General features: G+C 47.3%; 1 long non-coding RNA gene across 1 annotated transcript; it reads left to right on the top strand.

Annotated features, from left to right (window-relative positions):
• Positions 1–3563: 3563 nt before the first annotated feature.
• LOC123781939 (uncharacterized) lies at positions 3564–21619 on the top strand. Its single transcript, XR_015721287.1, has 4 exons — positions 3564–3688; positions 9165–9306; positions 13357–13527; positions 20403–21619. It is a non-coding gene; the product is annotated as an uncharacterized LOC123781939 (long non-coding RNA).
• The last annotated feature ends 71 nt before the right edge of the window (positions 21620–21690 follow it).

Below are 21690 nucleotides of genomic sequence, written 5' to 3' on the forward strand. Positions count from 1 at the left end.
CTAGCTTGCCACCACTCAGGCGGGTTCTGCTCACAGAGACCTAGAGTAACCGTTTCGTTTATGACCCACACTCAGACTCCTCTAAGGGCTCAAGGGGTGCTCCAGAACCCCAGTCCCAAACCAGGAGGTCTCAGGAAAACCAGGGTGTCCCGTCTCCTGCTGAGACTCCCGGAGCTTCAGTTTCTTGACTTGAGAATAGGGGATGTGAACTCGGCATCCTAAGAAAGAAGGAGCTTTCTGGAATAACTCGATTAGGAAAATACAAGGGTCGGTTGTGTTTTGTGAGGGTCAGAAAACAAAGCAGAATGGGTTTCATCATTTTCTAGAGTAACATTAAATGAGCACAAGCAGAATAAGAGGAATTAGACAAAATGTCATCGTCTTACGTACACACACACACACACACACACACACACAGATCGTATATTCAGGAACGTTGCTCTAACCCACTTGTATGGCATAGAAATAGTGAGAAGGGGCTCCTTCTGCTTAAGTCTTATGACACAGGTGCCCGTGAATTGCTGGGGCGGCAGATGCCGGGCTCGTTCCCAGGTGAGGGTCGCCCGTGTGACTCTATGTGCATAGTAGGTACCGGGTCAGATGTCAGCACGAAAAACAGAAGACATCAGATGAGAGACGGAGATAGACTGAATTCAGGAAGGCACTGTGCCCACATGTCCTGGAGCCCCACCCCACCCTCCGGTCCTGAGTGGAAACCAGGGAGTCAGCCAAGCTATGCTGGAATGCCAGGTCTTTTCCTTAATAAGAACTTACACTCCTGGGCCTCACTGGGAAAACAGATGGCCCAACATACCCTAATGAAAAACCCTCTTGCAGAAAGCTTCTGTGTCTCCCATTCCTTTCCTGAATTAGATCCAAACGGTGACTAAAGTGTCCTCAATGGAGGGCAACCAAGGCTATTCGGGGAAGAGTGATGGAGAAATTTCCTTCTTTTTCCAGGAAGGTCTGCACCTTCTGTGCAGACGACAGCCGACAGAGGGCCAAGCTCTCGACTTGAAGGAAGGAGAGCGGGGCCGGTGTCCAGAGCAAAGAGGCTCCCCCGGGGACAGGCTTCTCTCCCTCGTGTCCTTTCATCGGCGCCCTGCAGAAGTACCCTGCTGTCAAGGCGTGCTGGGAGATAGCCCTGTCCGTCCTCAGACACCAACCTCAAAGCCAAGTTCTTCAGAAATAAGGGAGGAATCAACATTGTCTTCTGGGCAGAGTCCCTCCCTCCTCTTTCATCTCATCGAACTTGTTTTGGTCGTTGTTGACTCGTGCATGTAAGAAGCCACCGCAGAGGCCATTTGTCCATCTAGCCCTCAGCCGCTTGTCGAGGGGGTAATGTGTGCTGGCCCCTGTTCTAAGGAGCGGGCCGCACCGGGAAATAACACGGCTGCGGTCCCCATGCTGGCGGCATGCACGGCCACGGAGGAGAAAGACAGGAAGGAGACGAGCAAATAAATGTGAAATTATACACTCCGTCAAGTCACAGAGGAAAAGAACAGGGTGAAGTAAAAGAGGATAATGCAGGGGAGGGGAATGGGGGGGAGTCGTGGCAGTGATGGGGGTGGCCCCTGACGATCCCCAGCATCCAGGCCATCTCAAATAAAGCACTGTGCTGAACAGGCAAATGAAACGGGTGTGTTTTGACAGCTCTGCTGGTTTCCCTTCCAAGCAGATGGCCGTTGCTGAGCCCTTTATAGAAATTCTAGAGCCGTGAATTGTCCCCGAGCCCCAGACGGGGACCAGGGGCTAAAAGGGGCTGCTGGATTCATCGATGAGCTGTATGTATTTCAGGAGCCTTTTATCTGGCGGTTACAAGGAGGCCAAAGATAAGACAGACATGAAGCTCATTTTGCTTTTCACCCAAATGAGCCTCCCCCACCACGGCTGACCCCAAGAGGCCACCTTTCTCCCCCTTAGCAGAAGGGAAACCCTGTATCGCACCTAAGGAGAAAGAGGGTGACAAAGAGGGGGTGCCTGGGTGGCTCAGTTGGTTAAGTGTCCGACTCTTAATTTCAGCTGGGGTCATGATCTCAGGGTTGCAAGATGAAGCCCTGAGTCGGCTCCGTGCTGAGTGTGGGGCCTGCTTCAGATTCCCTCTCTATTCTCTCTCCTTCTGCTCTTCCCCTCCCGAATGCGCACGCTCTCTCTCTCAAAAAAACAAAAAACAAAAAAAAGGTGACAAAGACATCACAGTTGAAGACCTCACCAACACAGGGAAGGCATGCTTCATAAAAAAAAACCTCTGCTGAGGGGCATCTGGGTGGCTCAGTGGGTTGGGCAGGTGCCTTTGGCTCAGGTCATGATCCCAGGGTCTTGGGATCGAGTCCTGAGTTGGGCTCTTTGATCTAGGAGTCTGCTTCTCCCTCTGCCTGCTGCTCCCCCTGCTTGTGCGCTCTCTCTCTGACAAATAAATAAATAAAATCTTAAAAAAAAAAGAAAGAAAAGCAGATGTCAGTGCCACCACACACTTTTTATTTTATTATTGTTTGGCACTGTTTACTTATTGATTGGTATTAAACCAGCACTTAACCTAGTTCTTCCAGACACTGTTCGAAGCACTTTACAAATACCGACTCACTCAAGTCTCATAACAACTCTAGGGTATAGATCCTATTGTCAACCCCATTTGACAGATGAGGATATTGAGGCACAGAGAGGTAAGGAGCTTGCCTGAGGTCACTCAGCTAGTAAACGACAGGGCACATTTTTAAACCAGCAGCTTGGCTCCCGGGTCCATCTGCCTGACCGCCGTGCTGTGTGGTCTCTGTCAGCTCATATTCCTTAAAAGACCACACAAATGTATATATATGATGAATATCTTTGTTTATAAACTAGTATCTCTTTCATGGTTAAATAAGTGATTTTAAGATGGGAGCATTTAAGGATCTCAAGGCTGTCTGGTGCCTTTGGCAAGGAAAAAGGATCAATTAAGCAATCTACAAATAGAAGTGAAAGCCTTCCATTATAACATTGTCATGTAGCCTCTAATTTTACCTCTGTTAGGGCACGCACGTACATTATAATGCTGGAACTAAAAAGCTGGGGGCTTATCCTTTGGGGGGGGTCCAGAAGATAAGCTCCTCAATTCCTACATTTACTTCTAAGCGCGCTTCTCTCCCTCTCCCTGTTACTCTGGGCTCAATCTCTATGGAGACAGCATTACATGTGCTTCACAAATGACACTAGAAAAGGCGTATTTTTCCTGTGTTGGAGCCTTGGTGTGGGTGAATTGGGGTTTTCCACTCAGCTTGGAAAAGGCTGAACAGCTGTCTTGCTGGAAAAGTTCAGCTGCCCAGTTTTATTTTGCTTTGCCTTTGCTGTCTGTTACCAGCAAGATGAACTCATCCTGAGGTTTCGCATGGAAACTAATTTCGAATTTCTTCTGCTCTTGTAATTTGCCTCTTGCTCAAGATCAGAATCCGTGAGCCACCTTGGTCCCAGCAGCCAGGTACTGTCCTTTGCAATTCAACAGCAGAGGGTGCTGTGGGCCTGTGGTTGCCCAGGCCTCTGCCAGGAAAGGGAAAAAAAAAAAAAAAAAAGGTAATAAAAGAGCCGCTGCTCGTTCAGCCAGCCTGAAAGAAGGCATCTAATCATCTTGTTCCCTTGTTGCTCTGGACCTTGTCCGTGGATTGTGGGGTCACCAGCTGTTTCCCAAAATGCAAGCAGGGAATCAAGAGATGAGGTATGGCCTTCTGGAAAGGATTTGTCGTTTGCATTTTTGAGAGGTTTAACCCTTCTCTGGTTAAATAAATGCTTGATATTTTATGCATTTACATCCACCAAGACCAGAGATTTTGAATAGTGCTGGGTCCTAACTTAATTCAGAAAACAGTGTTCATTATTCCCATTTTCCAAGGCTCCCATTGAATTCCTTCATACTGACTCTATGAATGGCTCCAAGACAACTGTGGACTTTTTTTCTTTTTTCATTTCTTTTTAAGCTGAGGCTTGAATGTCACCTCCAGGTTGTCTCTCGATTTTTCTCCGTTTTCCTGAAATTCTGCATCATTTTTTCCCCTCTGTTTGACTTCCTCCAGCCCTTTTATCTCTCGATCATTGATTGAAATCATGGATGGTCCCCATTTCTGGCTATTTCACTTATCCTTTGCTCTAGGCAACTTTGCTTTATAAGAATCTAGATATTCTCCAGCAATAAATCAGTGGGTGATGTTTTTTTTAAAAGATTTTATTTACTTGAGAGAGAGAGAGAACACAAGTGGGAGAAGGGGCAGAGGGAGAGGGAGAAGCAGACTCCCTGCCCAGTGGGGACCCTGAGATCATAACCTGAGTTGAAGTCAGGCGCTTAACCAACCGAGCCACCCAGGTGTCCCCGTGGATGGTTTGTTTTTATAAAATTCTTCACAATAAGCTTTCACGGCAAGACATGCTGATGAGTTCATAATACAACCGGATGGACACACGTTGAATTTGTTCACTACTTCCTCCAAGCATAGAGAACATCTCAGAAAGCTGGCTTCCACTATTTTTATGCCATTTCACAGCCACTGGGGGGTCGAGGGAGACGGATGCATAGGGAGCTTGAGCAACCTGCGAAGGAAGTGGTGGCCGCAAAGACCGGCCTCTGCGGTGTCAACAGTCACCTGGAATGTAAACTTGACAACCTTCTAGATGTGAAGGAAAGAGAGACGCTGGCTGAAGGACTCAGCAAGCTTCCTGCTTCTGCTCCCTTTGTGGAACAAACAAACAACATTTGATTTGATTTGACGTGTCGGAGAAACCCCAGCAAACGAAGAGAAGATTTCCAGAAAGAGGAAAATAAAGCATTATAATACACTGAAACTGACTGAGAACTTCACGTAAAGACATTTCAAGTGACAGCTGCATCGTAAGACGGCGAACATTGAAATCCTCCGAGAGCCGATTAGAAACTTCCAAATGTTCAAGGAAGTCGCAAACTGGGACGCCTGGGTGGCTCAGTTGGTTGAGCAGCTGCCTTCGGCTGGTCATGATCCTGGAGTCGCAGGACCGAGTCCCACATCGGGCTCCCCGCTCAGCAGGGAGGCTGTTTCTCCCTCTGACCCTCCCCCCTCTCATGCTCTCTCTCATTCTCTCTCTCAAATTGATAAACAAAATAAAGAAAATTTCAAAAAAAAAAAAGTCACAATCTGAACTAAAGCAAGCTTGAACCCTGAAATGAACTTGAGAACCGACAAAGCAGAAGGACCAGCATTTTCTACACCAGCAAGGCTGTGCTACCTCTAGTTCCGAAATTGAGGGTGTGGGTGGCAGGGCAGCGGGATGGTGGGTGTTCTAATTCTGCATGCAACCATTTTGGATTTTTCTTTCTTTCTCTCCCCTTCCTTCCTTCCTTCCTTCCTTCCTTCCTTCCTTCCTTCCTTCCTTCCTTCCTTCCGTGTGTGAGAGAGAGTGGGGAGGGGCAGAGGGAGAGAGAAAATCTCAAGCCAGCTCCACACTCAGCAGGAAGCCCGAGGTGCAGCTCCATCTCACGACCCTGAGATCATGTCTTGAGCCAAAATCAAGAGTCCGACTGGGCCACACAGACACCCCCATCATTCTGGATTTACAATGGTTGCTAACCTCAAACGTTTTCCCATGATGTGCTTTGCTTCTTTTACCCTCTGGCTGCTTTTTAAAGGAGAGTTTTATAGGGTATTTTTAGCTGATGTATTCAAATTATTTACCAACTGCTATGGCCTGAGCACTAACCAATTTCAACAAATCTTTACCACGTGCCTACCATGTGCCAGGCACAATTCTAAGTGCTTGGAATATGTCAGGGAACAGGACAATTCCTGTCCTAGTATAGCTTATATTTTAGTGATGCAGACACACAACAAACCATAAATCTGATCAACAAGAGAAAACAAAAGAAAAGCTGGAAGGGGAGGGAAGGACATTGGGAACACAGAGGATGGCAGGGGGCAGAGAAAAAGGAAGGTAGCAGGGTGGTTTGGCATTTTATTTTATTTATTTTTTAAATTTTTAAAAAAGATTTTATTTATTTGACACAGAGAGACACAGCGAGAAAGGGAGCACAAGCAGGGGGAGTAGGAGAGGAAGAGGCAGGCTCCCAGTGGGGCAGGGAGCCCAATGCGGGGCTCGATCCCAGGACCCTGGGCTCATGACCTGAGCCGAAGGCAGGTGCTTAACGACTGAGCCACCCAGGCACCCTGGGTTCGAATTTTAAATAGGGTAGTCATGGGGGGGTGCCTGGGTGACTCAGTAAGTGAAGCCTTCAGCTCTCGATTTGGACTCAGGTCATGATCTCAGGGTCCTGGCATTGAGCCTCAGGTTGGGCTCCGTGCTGAGCCTGCTTGGGATTCTCTCCTTCTGCCTCTGCCCCTCCCCCTAATCTAAGTAAGTAAGTAAGTAAATAAATAAATAAATACATATATTTTTAGAGTTGAACGCAATATTTTTTTTTTAAAGATTTTATTTATTTATTCGACAGAGATAGAGACAGCCAGCGAGAGAGGGAACACAAGCAGGGGGAGTGGGAGAGGAAGAAGCAGGCTCATAGCGGAAGAGCCTGATGTGGGGCTCGATCCCAGAACGCCGGGATCACGCCCTGAGCGGAAGGCAGACGCTTAACCGCTGTGCCACCCAGGCGCCCCGAACGCAATATTTTTTAAAAGATTTTATCTATTCATTTGAGAGAGAGAGCACAAGCAGGGGGAGAGGCAGACAGCAGACTCCCCACTGAGCAGGGAGCCCCACGTGGGGCTCGATCCCAGGGCCCTGGGATCATGACCTGAGCCGAAGGCAGACACTTAACCCACTGAGCCACCCAGGCGGCCCTCATTACAAGTCTTAAGGCTGGGGATAAAAAAAAAAGCATTGTGGCCCAACCAGCTCTTCATATTTCTCACATTTTTGTTAACCTTTTGGAGAAACCCTGAGGAATCTCAGACGAAATATTTGCGTGAGGCTCAGCAGCTCTTTCAGCTGTCCGTTGGTCCCTTTTTGTTATAGTCCACATGTCTTATTTCAAAATGTTAGCCGGAGTTCTTTCTGGGTGATGAGATTGGAGCGCTTTTCATTTTCATCCCTATGCTTTTCAGTGGTTCGCAGCACTTCTGAAAGGAACCGGTCTTCTTTATCATTCCTTTGCTTTTGCAAATCAGAAACAGCAAGAACTACAATTAAAAAAATTAAATTAAAATATCCCGTGAGAATAAATGTCAGCTTCCCAGAGGGCAACTTAGCAAAACAGCAACAGCAAAATCCAAACATTCCCTGAAACTCCCTCAGTCAGGATTTTACTCCAGAAGGACTCATTGTCTTAAAAGATGTCTGGTTCTCAGGAGGCCTCTGGGAGCAAACAAGGCGCAGAAGGATGTCGGCTCTGGTCAGTGTGTGTGTGTGTGTGTGTGTGTGTGTGTGTTGGGGGTTTGAGTTTCCTGATGCTTGTGGAGGGAGGACAGGTTGGTCAACAGCAGCAAGGAGACCAACCCAACAGACACCGCCGTCCGCAGAGGGATGGCGTGATGGTGGCCGGTAAGGTGTAGGAGGAATACAAAACAGAAGGAAATGTGACGGCGTCATTGGTGAAGGAATAGAACACTGGAAGCAGAAATAGTGTAGAGAAGGTAAGTTAAAAGATTTTATATTGGAAAAAAAAGTGAATTCGATTGGTTTGAGCTCATGACCTTTAACAGAAACGTGTTTTTCTGTTCGGAACCTGACTGGAGCCCACACATAGCAGGGCTTGTGCTAACCGCTGGCTGTCACTAAACGGAACGGAGACTTACAGGAGGACAGTTCTGCATCCTGGGGCCAGGCAACTTTAGAAGGGCCTAGGAAACAAGGATTTCAGACAATAGTGGTGGAAGGATAAGGAAGCCACTGACCAAATTGTAACAATTTTGACGTTAAAAAGGGAAAAGTAATTATGAGGAACTAAAATAAGTTAAGTGGGGCGCCTGGGTGGCTCAGTGGGTTCAGCGTCTGCCTTGGGCTCAGGTCATGATCTCAGGGTCCTGGGATGGAGCCCTGTGTCAGTGCTCAGTCGGGCTCCTTCTCCTTCTGCCTGCAGCTCCCCCTGCTTGTGCTCTCTCTCTCTAATTAAAAAAAAAAAAATCTTTAAATGTTAAAAAAAAATAAAATAAGTTAAGCATTTGAAGACCTCAAAACAAAAAAGGTGATACATGATTTATGCAAAGGGTAACTATACCAAGATATGTTAATTTTTTTATTTTTAATTTTTTTATTTTTTAAGATTTTATTTATTTATTTGACAGAGAGACAGGCAGTGAGAGAGGGAACACAAGTAGGGGGAGTGGGAGAGGAAGAAGCAGGATCCCAGCAGAGAAGCCTGATGTGGGGCTCGATCCCAGAACGCCGGGATCACGCCCTGAGCTGAAGGCAGACGCTTAATGACTGTGCCACCCAGGTGCCCCAAGATATGTTAATTTTTAAAAAAGATTTTATTTATTTGAGATAGAGCGAGAGAGAGAGAGAGAGAGAGAGAAGCAGGGCTGAGGCGCAGAGGGAGAGGAAGAAGCAGGCTTCCCAGTGGAGCAGGGAGCCCAATGCGGGGCTCGATCCCAGGACTCGGGGATCACGCCCTGAGCGGAAGGCAGATGCTTAATGACTGAGCCACCCAGGCGCCCCCAAAGAATGGATTTTTAAGATCTTATGGATGTATCTGTCAAGTTTAAATGGAAAACGGAAGCTCAGGTTCAAAAGCGTGACCAGGTTCCAGACGCTGGTCCAAAATCAGGCGGTTTACAATGCAGAAACTGAACCTTGGTTTCTCAGAGATAGCATTATTTTTCCTCGTGGTTCTGAAGATTACTGTAACTCCACAAAGCTAGAGGAGCAAAAAAATTGCTCTGAACCCAGGAGAGTGTCAAACAGCCCCGGAAAGGGAACGCAGAGAAGTAAGACAAGCACATTTGGCGATGGAGCCGCCGAAGCTTGACCTCACGGTGTCAGTACTTGCATAGTAACAAGCTCTGTTATCACTGGGGCGTCCTGTGTGTGTCTTCTTGCGCCCCTGATGTCCGAAGCATCACAAAGATGTCAGGGGACGGCGGCGTCCCAGGGGCTGAGGCGATGTGGTCAAGGTTGGTTGAGCCCCAGTAGGTGTGACCACTGACGACAAGCAAACACCCCCCGTTGAAAGCCCGTGGGGCTGAAGCAAGATTCGGTTAACACTATCTCTCTTATCCTAGGACCTGGGAGGGTCAGTCTCTATCTTGCAAAACAGCAGCAAGCCTCGGCCCTGACTTTCTAGAACGGCTGGCGGAGAGAGGTGGTTCCCCACCTACTGGGGAGTCAGCTTCTCCTGGGAAGAGGCCAGCGTTTCTATTCTGCGTAAGCCTGCCTTGTCCTTTGGGTTTTCAACCTCTTTCTAATTTTCGGTTGGGAGTGCCTGAGAATGTCTCTTTCCTGAGTCATGTGTGGGGCTCTAAGCTTCGAGCATCTATAATTTGTTAGCCCGTTTTCCAACTCTTCAGCAAATAGCTGTGTATTTTCCATTATTATTCAACAAAGACCTACTGAGGCCTCCTTCTGCCCTAGGGCCTGAGGTCACTCACAATGGTGTTCAACGCAGGCGTGGCACTGCCTTCGTGGGGCTTTGAGTCTAGCTGGGGAGGACAGACATGACTCAGAGAATCAGTCTGATGAGCCGGAGAGCAGGGTGCAGGGCTGCTCCTGGGTCCACCAGGGCTCTTGATCTGGGCTCCGGGTAGGCGGGCAAGGAGGGTTCCTTGAGAAAGTGATTTGGACTGGAGAGGGACTTCTACGTGAAGTGGGGACAGAGTCGTGAGAGGAGGTCTGGGGAAAAGCCCGGAGGAGGCCTGGGTGTTACCTGGAGCAGCTAGTCTGTCTACACAGTGCAGGGTGAGGGGCAAGGAGGGTGAGGCCCAGATCAGGCCGGCTCATGGAGGTCCTATAAGGAATTTTTTTTTTTCAGTAAGGGCTCTATTGAGTTATAATTCACATGCCATAAAATTCATCCATTTAAAGCATACAATTTGTTGGTTTTTTACTATATCCACAGAGTGGAATAATCACTATGATCAGTTTTATTTTTATTTAAAAAATTTTTTAAAAAGATTTATTTATTGGGGTGCCTGGGTGGCTCAGTGGGTTAAGCATCTGCCTTCGGCTCAGGTCATGATTCTGGAGTCCCAAGATCGAGCCCCACATCGGGCTTCCTGCTCAGTGGGGAGCCTACTTCTCCCTCTCCCTCTGCTCCTCTCCCTGCTCGTACTCTCCCTCTCACTTGCTCTCTCTAACAAATAAACAAAATCTTAAAAATTTTTTTATTTATTATTTTAGAGAGAGAGATAGCAGGTGAGGGAAGGGGCAGAGGGAGAGGGAGAGAGAGAATCCCAAGTAGGACCCACACCCAGTGCAGAGCCGAACACGGGACTCGATTTCACGACCCTGAGATCATGACCTGAGCCAAAGTCAAGAGTCAGGCGCTTAACCAACTGAGTCACCCAGGCACCCCACTAAGATCAATTTTAGAACATTTTTATTGCCTCCCCATAGAAATCCCATGCCCTTTAGTAGTTATCCCCATTCCCCACTATTTGGGCTCCGGACCCAATTCCAGAGTGTGGAGAGGGTCGTTTGCCCGCACATCCAACAAGCAAGTCTCAGAACACAAGCTGGGGGTCCCACAATTCAACTCGATTCTGACTGTCTACCTGGAGATAGTGTCAGATTCCCCAGCGTGAGGGTTCAGTCCTGCAAGACCCACCCACCCCCGCCCCCTCGCCCCCTTGCCCTTTGGATGCCATTTTTTTTTTTAAAGATTTTATTTATTTGACAGAGATAGAGACAGCCAGCGAGAGAGGGAACACAAGCAGGGGGAGTGGGAGAGGAAGAAGCAGGCTCAGAGCAGAAGAGCCTGATGTGGGGCTCGATCCCAAAACACCGGGATCACGCCCTGAGCCGAAGGCAGACGCTTAACCGCTGTGCCACCCAGGCGCCCCTGGATGCCATTTGTAATCGTAGGTCGTCACCTGTGCTTCTGACAGACTAATAGACCCATGGATCAGGGGTTCCAAAGACTCCCTCCTTGGATCGGATTAATCTGCTAGAGTGGCTCACAGAATTCAGAGAAATATTTTACCTACTAAATTGCTAGTTTATTATTTTATTATAAAAAGATAGAACTCAGGAACAGCCAGATGGAAGAGAGACACAGGGCACGGTAGGGGGAATGGTGGGGAGCCTCTCCGGGTGCACCACTCTCCCCACATCTCCAGGTGTCCACCAGCCCAGGGGGCTCCCTGAACCCTGTCCTTTTGGGGTTTTATGGAGAATTCATCACATAGGTACGATTTATGAAATCATTGGCCATTGGCGACTGATTCAACTTCCAGCTGCCCCCCCCCTCCCGTCACAGCAGGAGGACGGCAAGTTCCAACCCATGATAATCACATGGCCAGCTCCCCTGGCAAACTCTCCTTAGGAGCTTTCCAGAAGCCACCTCATTAACATGAACTCAGGTGTGGTTCAGAGGGGTTTGTTATGAATATCAAGACACCTTTATCACTCTTATCGCTTAGAAATTCCAAGGTTTTAGGAGCTCTGCGCGGGAAACAGGGGACAAGGACCAGCAATGTTATTATGCCACGCAGGGTTTGTATGTTTTGCGTTCGAGGCACCCGCGAGAAATGCCGGTGGAGCAGCGGACTGAGTCGTTGAACGCACAGCTCTAGAAAACAGTGGACGTTGGTCTGGATGGGGGATATTGATGGGACAGTCCCTGGCGGTTGGTTAGGCAGAGGCCCCTGTGGGAAGCAGAGGGTGCGCTCCAGCTGGATACTTTGAGGAGACTGTAAGAAGGTTGTTGTTGATAAAAGCGTGGATGAGGTTTATGGAAATCAGTGAAAAAGGGTGCAGCATGACCCCTCCGGAATCAATACCCTGGCCTCTCTCTCCATCTCGTCCCTTGTTTGTGGCTCTCCTCTGCGGACCCCAAATGCAAGCCCCGGGATAGGAGCCCGCTGCATTCCACCTAGCCCAGAGCAGGAGGCCGAAGGGCCACACCGAAGGTACACAGCGCAGACAGTGGTTCTAACCCTGGATGGGACGTGAGGGAAACGAGGCTTGAGCCAGAGCTTGAGTCATTGAAAGGCAGGGTGCGGGAGGATGAGCAAGCTGACAGAGGAGACGGAGGAGTGGCCAGAGGGAGTAGAAACACCAAGAATGTCCTGGAAGCCAAGTTAAGTAAGGCCAAGACTCCATCGTCAGTGTTTATGGAAATAATCACCCACGCAGAGGCACGCTTTTCTTGCTGATCTGTTTTATCTGCCAGCGCCCAGGAGCAGGGGAAATGGAACTGCCTTCTGGGCTTCTTCCTCGACCACAACCAACCCCTCTGAAGGCAAGCGTCCCCCACTATCTCACAAGTGCTGGTGTTGTTACTGGCCCCACGGATGAGCTCCCCGCCCCACCCTGGGGCACTCCCCGCTGGATTACCTGGTGCCTGCGAGCAGGGGTTCCGGACAGAGGCAGATCGCCTGCCTGGGCATTCTGGCTCGTTGTGCAACCTGGGGCAAATGACTTAACTTCTCCCTTTACCCATCTGGAAAATGGGAATGGTGATAGTTGTGAGGATTAACTCAGGTGTCCCTGGTGACATGTTAATTACTCAAAAGTGCTAGCTACTTTTTTTTTTTTTTAATCAGAGAGAGAGAGAGTGAGAGCGAACACAAGCAGGGGGACGGGCTGGCAGAGGGAGAAGCAGGCTCCCTGCTGAGCAAGGAGCCCATGTGAGACTCGATCCCAGGACCCTGGGATCATGACCTGAGCTGAAGGCAAATGCATAACTGGCTGAGCCACCCAGGGGTCCCTACAGCGCTAGCTACTTTGATTCCAACAATGCCTAAGATATAATAGATGCTTAATAAATACTAGTTAAAGAAATAAAATATTTTAGTTGAAAAATCATTAAATTGAAAGAGGGACCCTGTTTACCTAAGTTGTAATTGTAAGAGATTTTATGAAAAAATAATTAAAAACCTTTAGGATTTTAAAATTTCCATTACAGTAGTAAAATATGATATTAATTTTAAACTAAACTGAGTGTTACGGTAATTAAATAAGCAACTTGTTGGCTTTCAGAGAAGGAAGGAAGTGCATAGATTGGTACCATGACACTCAAAGCGTTGACAGGAAACTGAGGTTCAGTGATGTCAAGGAGTCCAGAGTGTTCTGGAAAGTTCCCCAGCAGAGATGGGGTACAGCTGGGCAGCTGGGCAAGGATTAAACAGGGCCAGTGAGCTTCAGTGAGCAAGGAAAGTCCGTTTAACCTGCAGTGCGTGGTCATGAAACAGAAAATAATTATTTATTATTAATTATTTGTTTTTCTTTTTTAAAATTTTTTATTTATTTTTTTAGATTGATAGACCGGGTGTGTGAACAGGAGGGGCAGAGGCAGAGGGAGAGAAAGAATCCCAAGCAGCCTCTACACTCAGCGTGAAGCCTGATGGGGGGCTCAATCCCTCAACCTTGAGATCCTGACCTGAGCCAGAATCAAGAGTTGGATGCTTAACCGACTAAGCCACCCAGGTGCCCCCAGTTATTTGTTTTTCTTAAGCTGAGGTTCTTTGGGATTAAAAAAGCAACACGTGTTACTGTTATGTAAGAGAATGTCTATGTCCTTAGGAAACACCTGAAGCATATAGCATGATGTTTGCAAATCATCCTTAAATGACTGATGAAATATAAGAATATGTACATATACAGTGAGAGATAAAAGGCAAGTATGGCAAATGTGAATAGTTGGTGATTCAGATGAAGCGTATATAGAAGTTCATTGCACTCCCTTTTCTATTTGATTTTTTCCCCCCAAAATACAGAGTAAGGAAAAAGGTAACACATGTTTAGAACAATTAAGAAGGGGCACCTGGGTGGCTCAGATGGTTAAGCATTTGCCTTTGGCTCAGGTCATGATCCTGGGGTTCTGGGATTGAGCCCCACATCGGGTTCCCTGCTTGGCAGGGAGTCTGCTTCTCCCTCTCCCCTCCACTCATGCTCTCTCACTCTCTCAAATGAATACATAAAATCTTTAAAAAAGAGAAAGAAATACTTAGAAGTGTTTAAGAGAGCCCACAATTGGGTATTGTAGTGCGTCATCGAACTATCCCTGAACCCTTTTCTCTCGCTGCACCCGAGGCGGTGGTCAGAGCACGAGGCGTGGTGGTCAGTTGTCTGGGTTCGAGTCTGGCTCAGACATTTACTAGCTCTGTGACTTCGGGGAAGCTTCTTAGCTTTCTGATTCTGTTTTCTCATCTGCCAAGTGGGCACAATAATGGAAGTTGAGGGGATGAAATGACTGCTGTGGGTAAAACCCTTCGAAAAGTGACGGGCACATAGTACTTGGTGCGTGTCCCTTGTCACCACCATCATCACTATTATTAGCCTGAGGAACCAGATGGCAAGGATGACTCAGTGGGTTATTTTTGTTTTGTTTTGGTTTTGATTCTTAAACTGAGGATATCAAGGTCCTCTAGCATCACAGTTCTTAGAAGTCACTTTCAAGCGGTAAATAATCTGAATTAGAACCAGCTTATTTCTCTCGGCGCTGCTGCCATCAGCACAGAGGCAGCCATGACAGCAGAGCACGTCCTTTCTTCTTATCTTTTTGAGAGAGAGAGAGAGAGAGAGAGAGAGAGTGAGCACGAGTGGGGGGCAGAAGGAGAGGGTGGGAACCTAAGCAGCTTTCACACTGAGCACAGAGCCCAATGTGGGGCTCGATCTCATGACCCTGAGATCCTGACCTGAGCCCGATTCAAGAGTCAGACCCTTAACCAACTGAGCCATGCAGGCACCTCTTCTTTTTATTTTCTACCTCTCTTCCCACCTTCCTCACCAAGTGCCGGCTTTAAATTCTCCCTGAAACTACTCAGCCACAGCGCTGAGCTGACGGTACTTCACAGAAGCTTGGGGGCTGTTTTCCGTAGAGCCTGGAACACAGATATCTTACGGAGCCCTTGTGGTGGACATTTTACCAAGTTAACCAACGAGAGCTCAGAGCTCGTCTCTGGCTACAGCAAGAGTGCTGCTGTCTTGGCTTTTGTTTTGTTTTGACATTTTGTAACTCCTTCCCTCACTGAAGACTGTGAGAAGTTAAATGCAAGTTACTCTTATTGTATATCGTGGGAAACCCGGTTCAACATTTCCAGTGCTCAAATATGCCGCAGTCTGTCTCAAGAATATGCTGGAAGTGGGTGACAAGAGCTATGAAACTTTTCAAACCTTTGACCCAGTAATACCAGTTTTGGGAATATACCCGAAGGAAATAACCCAAAAGGGAAAAAATGTAATTTGTGCAAAGATGTTCATGTGTTGCTATTTATAATCCAAATAATCCAGATGCCAAATAAGGACATGGCTCGGCAAACTATGGTATAGTGACATTAGGCAACACCAGTGACTGATCTTAAAAACAGGAACGCAGCCTTTGCTGGCTCTAGGGAACGTGTGGATTTCATGATTTTAAGTGACAAGGAACACCACATGGAAAGTTTACAGCACTGTAAAACGCTCTGTTGCACAAAAAAGTCTGGAAGTGAGTTTTGAGGAAGGAAAAATGTAGTTTAGAGGTGAGTTTGATAACTCTCCTGGAAAGTTGCATGTGAATTACCGTATCTACTGCAGGACATTCTGGGGTCTGACCTTTTTGCGTCTAAAACAGTTATTTGAGCATATAAAGGAGACAGTTATAATATAAATCAAGCAATAGGTTTCGTGTTGCAGCAGGAAGTCTTCATAGGTACGTGCCAAGGCCTGGGAAAATGTGAACTCTGGCATCAGAACTCTTTGCTCTACAATCTAGAGACGTCGGGGAAGGACTGGAGAGCTGCGGGTACGAAAGAGACGTGCTGGGTCTGAAACCTGTTTGGAATCCATCCACTGTCCCCTGGCAGATCCAGCCTCAGACCTTGCTGAGGGCTCACCTGTAAGGAGTCGAGCGGCAGGGACCTATTTTTTTTTCATGGGGAGAGGGGAGAAAATTAGATTTCAGAAGGCAGAATAAATCAGAGCTGCCAAAGGAACATTTACAAAAAAGTAGCACCAATTCTTCAGTTACTATGACAGCGTCGGGTCCATAGCAGACTGGCACTTCTTTTTTTAAAAACTGAATTCAGAATAGGAAAACGGGACAGTCATATCAAGAGGCAAAGAGGAGGGGTGCGTGGGTGGCTCACTAGGTGAAGCCTCGGATTTCCGGACAGGTGATGATCTCAGGGTCCTGGGATCAAGCCCCTCGACAGGCTCTGAGCTCAGCGCAGTCTGCTTTCCCCTCCTGCCTCTCTCCCTGCTCTTTCTCTCTCTCAAATAAATAAAATCTTAAAAAAAAAAAAAAAAGCTAAGAGGACATTAAATCAAGGGGCTGTACAAAACAGGAAGGAGACGGATAAGTATTTGTGGCAAGTTCAGGGTTGTTTTTTTTAATAATTTATCTTGGGTAGGAGTTAATATTTAACAACTAGAAAGCAAGGAAACATGTTCACTGGAATAGACTATTATTAGTTAAAGTTTACATATCATTTAAAATCAATTTATCTAGTGGAGTCTTTTTTTTAAAAAAAGATTTTATTAATTTTAGAGAGAGAGAGGTGCAGGGGGAGGGGCAGAGGGGGAAGGGGAGGACAAGCAGACTCTGCGCCCAATGTGGAGCCCAACCTAGGCTCCATCCCAGGGCTCTGAGATCATGACCTGAGCCGAAACCAAGAGTCGGACGCTTAACTAACTGAGCCACCCAGGCACCCCTTCTAGGAGATTCTTAACATCATCATAAGAAGGCAGTTTGGGGGGTGCCTGGGTGGCGCAGTCGTTGAGCATCTGCCTTCGGCTCAGGGCGTGATCCTGGCGTTCTGGGATCGAGCCCCACATCAGGCTCCTCCACTGGGAGCCTGCTTCTTCCTCTCCCACTCCCCCTGCTTGTGTTCCCTCTCTCGCTGGCTGTCTCTCTGTCACATAAATAAATAAAATCTTAAAAAAAAAAAAAAGGCAGTTTGGCCTGGGGTTGATATTTTTCCTTTCTCAGCCTTAATTAGGGCAGTGTGACACAATCCAATTAGAATGTTTTTCATTAGCAATTAACAAAAATTAAAACAGTTTGTACCAATAGTAATGGACACCGAGTTTTGTAGCAATGAGATATCAAAGAAGTATCTCTTCTGCTTTCATTAAATAAATCAACCCCAAGCTCGGAGGACTTAAGCCCAGTATTAGGCAGTGTGTCTCAACCACGTTCTTTGTCCATCTAAGAATGTGTTTTGTTTTACTCATTCCTCTCCCTGGTGATTTAACAACAATGTTAAATTCGTCCAGAGCCCTTCCGGGGGGAGCGCAATTTGTCTACCAAACTCATACTTGGTAGCTCCCTGTCAGACCCGGCTCGCCTCACCCTAACTTTTAGCTGAAACTCTCAATCCGTCTATACCTTTATCCTGTATTTAATGATGGCCACGTGTGTGGATACCCACAACGCGTTCAGCTTTAGGGTCTCTACAAAAAGCCTGGAGGCAAGACTGGTTTTACTTCCAGGCCCCCAGACGCAAGGACTCCAGTTACTTTAACAAGTCGGCTTTGTTGGAGGGAAAGATGTTAGAATTTAGCACGATAAATCTCCCACTTGAGACAGGACTGGAGGAGGGGCTGCTGGGCCCACCAGAAGGACCCATTTGCAAAGCAGTACTCTGGGGCTGGGTTGAAAACACTCACTGGAGAAAATTCTTCCAGGCAAACTGTGATTGATTCTCCTTTCTCTTGGGTTTGTTATGGGGATTCTCAACGCCAGCACTATGGACATTTGGGGGAGGATAATTCTTTGTTGGGGGGGGTGTGCCTGGTAGGACGATTGGCCGCCTGCCTGAGCCCTACCTACTAGATACCACTAGCAACGTCTCCAGTTATGACAACCAAAAAATGTCTCCAGACATGGCCAAGCATCATTTGGGAGGCAAAATCACTCCCGGTTGAGAACCATTGGTTTATTAGATTTTTGTATGGAAATGATGGGGTAATAGCGTGAGATTATCCCCTCTCGATGACAACAATGAAACATTCCAACTTCATCTTCTCTGCCCCTCGCTTCCCAGGAGGCTCAGCCCAAATAAAAATTGAGGGCAACTCTTCCCCTCATTGAACTCTTCTCCAGCACTTTCCTATCCTTCATCAAAGCATCTCCCCGATTCCTTTTCCTCAGGGATGGAATCTTATAGGCATCCCCCAAGAAAACCTGTAACTAAAATTGGAAATCAGATGAAAGAGTCTAAAGTGGGCAGAATCCTTTCCAGGTCTTTTCTTTTTCTTAACATGGGTTGAGTTCAGCCCTCCCCCAGTTTGAGGAATTAGCTCACCAGTCTGACAGTTATTATGTGGGGGGTCATTGGCCCTGTGGAAGTTCTCAGAAGCATACCGTGCAGAACACGAGAGAGGGCATAGTTCTGGAGGTAAGAGCTGGTGGCCACCGTGTGTCGTGGCAAAGCTCGGAGAGCCAGATCAAAGATGGGCTGCTTGCATCAGCTTTTTCTGGATCAATTCGGATACCTGTCAGGAGCAAGGGAGCCTCACCCAAAGCTCCTGAAACACAGGAACCCTTTGAAGGTCTGGTGCAGGGTGTCCTTGGTGGTTTCACTGCAGTCCTTGTAACAGGGAGGGGTGATGCTGCTGGAGGGAGAGATGCTGCCGCTGTCACTCCCTCGCAAGTCACTGTATGGGGGGGTGGGGCGGGAAATGGACCTGTAAGGAGGGCCCTGGCCGTCTAAAGACATACCCAAAATTAAGAAAACTGATTTATGCCACAGGGGCTATCAAATCAATTCAGCTAGATTACCTTTCTCAAAAGGCTCATTTGCGTTCCTCAGGAGGGACGACCAAGCAGGGGTCAGTGGCCCCAGGACAGGTGGAGGACAAAGGAGGAGGTTAGTGGGGGAGATGGAGGAGAAAAGATGGGATTCTGGCCGCATGCCCTGGACCAGGAGTCCAAACAGTTCACCAGGGAGGAGAAGGAATTCGGTTTTCTTCCTTTTGCCTCCGGGTAGAAAGTAATGCAGCTGACACAGCACTGAATCCCCAGTTCTGTGCTGGGGCGGAGTGAGAAGAGTCCTAGCGGTGCTCAGACTTGGAGTCGAATTGGCTGCTCTGAAGGCAATGACTGTGAAACGTGAAAAGCAGAAGATAGAGCGAGAAGAAAGAAAAGTATTGAAAATGAGCTTCCTGGAAAACCACCCTCCTGCTTAAAAAACCACAACAGCAACAAAAGCTCACGCGAAACCCCTGAAACTCCATAAAAACCCCCAAGCTGCTTCTTGTTTTAGTTACACTTCTGCCCTGGAAAGAGTTCTTTTTTTTTTTTTTTTTTTTAAGATTTTATTTATTTATTTGACAGAGAGAGACAGCCAGCGAGAGAGGGAACACAAGCAGGGGGAGTGGGAGAGGAAGAAGCAGGCTCCCAGCAGAGGAGCCTGATGTGGGGCTCGATCCCATAACGCCGGGATCACGCCCTGAGCCGAAGGCAGACGCTTAACGACTGCGCCACCCAGGTGCCCCCCCGGAAAGATTTCTGAGAGCAAAGGCAGAGAGGAGCGCATAACATAATTAAGAACAGGCCACCTTGAGGGGCGCCTGGTGGCTCCGTTGTTAAGCGTCTGCCTTCGGCTCAGGTCATGATCTTGGGGTCCGGGGACTGAGACCAGCATCCGGGTTCCTTGCTCAGTGGGGAGTCTGCTTCTCCCTCTTTCTCTGCCCTGCCCCCCTGCTTATACTCTCTCTCTCTCTTTCTCTCAAACAAATAAATAAAAAATCTTTAAGGAGCGCCTGGGTGGCTCAGTCGGTGAAGTGTCTGTCTTCAGCTCAGGTCAGGATCCCAGGGTCCTGGGATCGAGTCCCCCATCGGACTTCCTGCTCAGCGGGCAGCCTGCTTCTTCCTCGGCCTCTGCCCCCCCTTCTCTCTCTCTCTCTCGCTCTCTTTCTCTCTCTCTTGCTCACTCAAATAAATAAATAAAATCTTTTTTAAAAATCTTTAAAAAACCCCTTGAGCATGGTTATTGTAGCCGTGGCTCCCACGGGGTTAACAACCCCGGTTTGGATCCAATACGCTGGCTCTGCGTTCACTTCTGTTTCAACAGCTGCGTGTCGACACGCAGGACACAGGCAAAGGGGAGACCACTCTCTGCTAAGAATCAGGAGACCCGAGGACAGGTTACTTACGTAACGTAGAGGAGCTGTTTCACCTCTCTAGACCTTCATTTCTGTATCTATGAAATAAATTTTTGAATAGGATTCAGAGTGAGCAGTTTTTTTTTTTTTTAATAAGGGCCAGTTCAGGAAAAATAAAAGTATTTATAGGCCTTTTTTCTTTTTCATGAAGCAGCAGCAACCCAGAGGCAGATTTTTATTTTTACTTATTGTATTATTATTTTGTATTGCAGTGTAGCTGAGACCCAATGTGGCATGAGTTTCCGGTGTACGACATAGTGATTCAGTATCTCTCCGCCTTGTGCCGTGCTCCCGGCAACGGAGCCACCATGTCACCGTACGGCACTGTTCCAGTACCACGGACTGTATTTCCTGGGCTGTACCTTTCATCCCCGTGACTTACGCCTGCGCCTCTTACTCCCCTTCACCCATTTGACCCCTCCCCTCGGCCAACCACCAGTTTGTTCTCTGTATTTATGGGTTTCTGCTTTTTTTGTATGTTCCAGAGGCAGCTTTTTGATCTTTCACTCTGAAGTTGGATTTTGGGTTTTGTGTCGCCCATCACTGGACTAGACAATTGCTGGTTTCTCTTCCAGATTAATTAGGTTCTTGGTTCTCTAATGGAAGTGACTTTTGTCGGCTGCTGCTTCATACCATTTCTAGTCAATTCCTTCCTTAACAACATCATCTGAAGGCTATTTGGCCAGCGTGTTTTCCGTTCTCAAGAGGCTCTTGAAAAACCCCTTGGATACCAATGATATTGTCCTATTTTATTTACACATACCAGCCTTAAAGGCATCTGTCCTAGTTCGGCCAATTATCATGGAATAGAAATCAATAAATGTGAATAATTCAGCAGCTAAAGGAATGGTGTTCAGGAAACAGGTCAGCAAATTTTGACAGGTTACAAGCAGTCAATTCATTAGGGCTGGAACTTCAAATATCCAGACATGTCTTCAATGAAGTGCTCTTGGAACGCACGCTGGAACAATGGAATAAAGCCATTGCTTTTTTTAAGTACCAGGAGCTCACTGACATTTCATCATGTGAAATCTGAGCCCCTCATCAATCCTGCTGCGAACCTCTTCCAAAGTGAGGAATTAGATGAAGCTATCAGACAGGGTAGGCTTCTAGGAAATCAAAAGAGATGACAGACGGAAAACATTTTAAAACTTTTCCTCGCTAAACCTTTGGGAAAGCAGTCTGGCGCTTCCTCGAAAGGTGAAACAGAGAGTTACCATATGACGCAGCAATTCTACTCCTACGTACGTACCCAAGAGAAAGGAAATCACGCATCCACACACATATTTGTACACAAGTGTTCATAACAGTGTTATTCATAACAGCTAAAACGCGGACGCAAGCCAGATAGCATAAACAAAACTTAGTATATCCATACAGTAGAGTATTATTTGGCCATGAAAAGAAATGTAAGACTAATACATGTTATCGCAACACCGATGAACCTTGAAAACGTCATGCTGAGGGAAAGAAGCAGACACAAAAGGTCACATATTGTAT

This window comes from Ursus americanus, chromosome 23, assembly GCF_024610735.1.
Source record: "Ursus americanus isolate L20-20 chromosome 23, mUrsAme1.1.p, whole genome shotgun sequence".
Taxonomy (NCBI): domain Eukaryota; kingdom Metazoa; phylum Chordata; class Mammalia; order Carnivora; family Ursidae; genus Ursus; species Ursus americanus.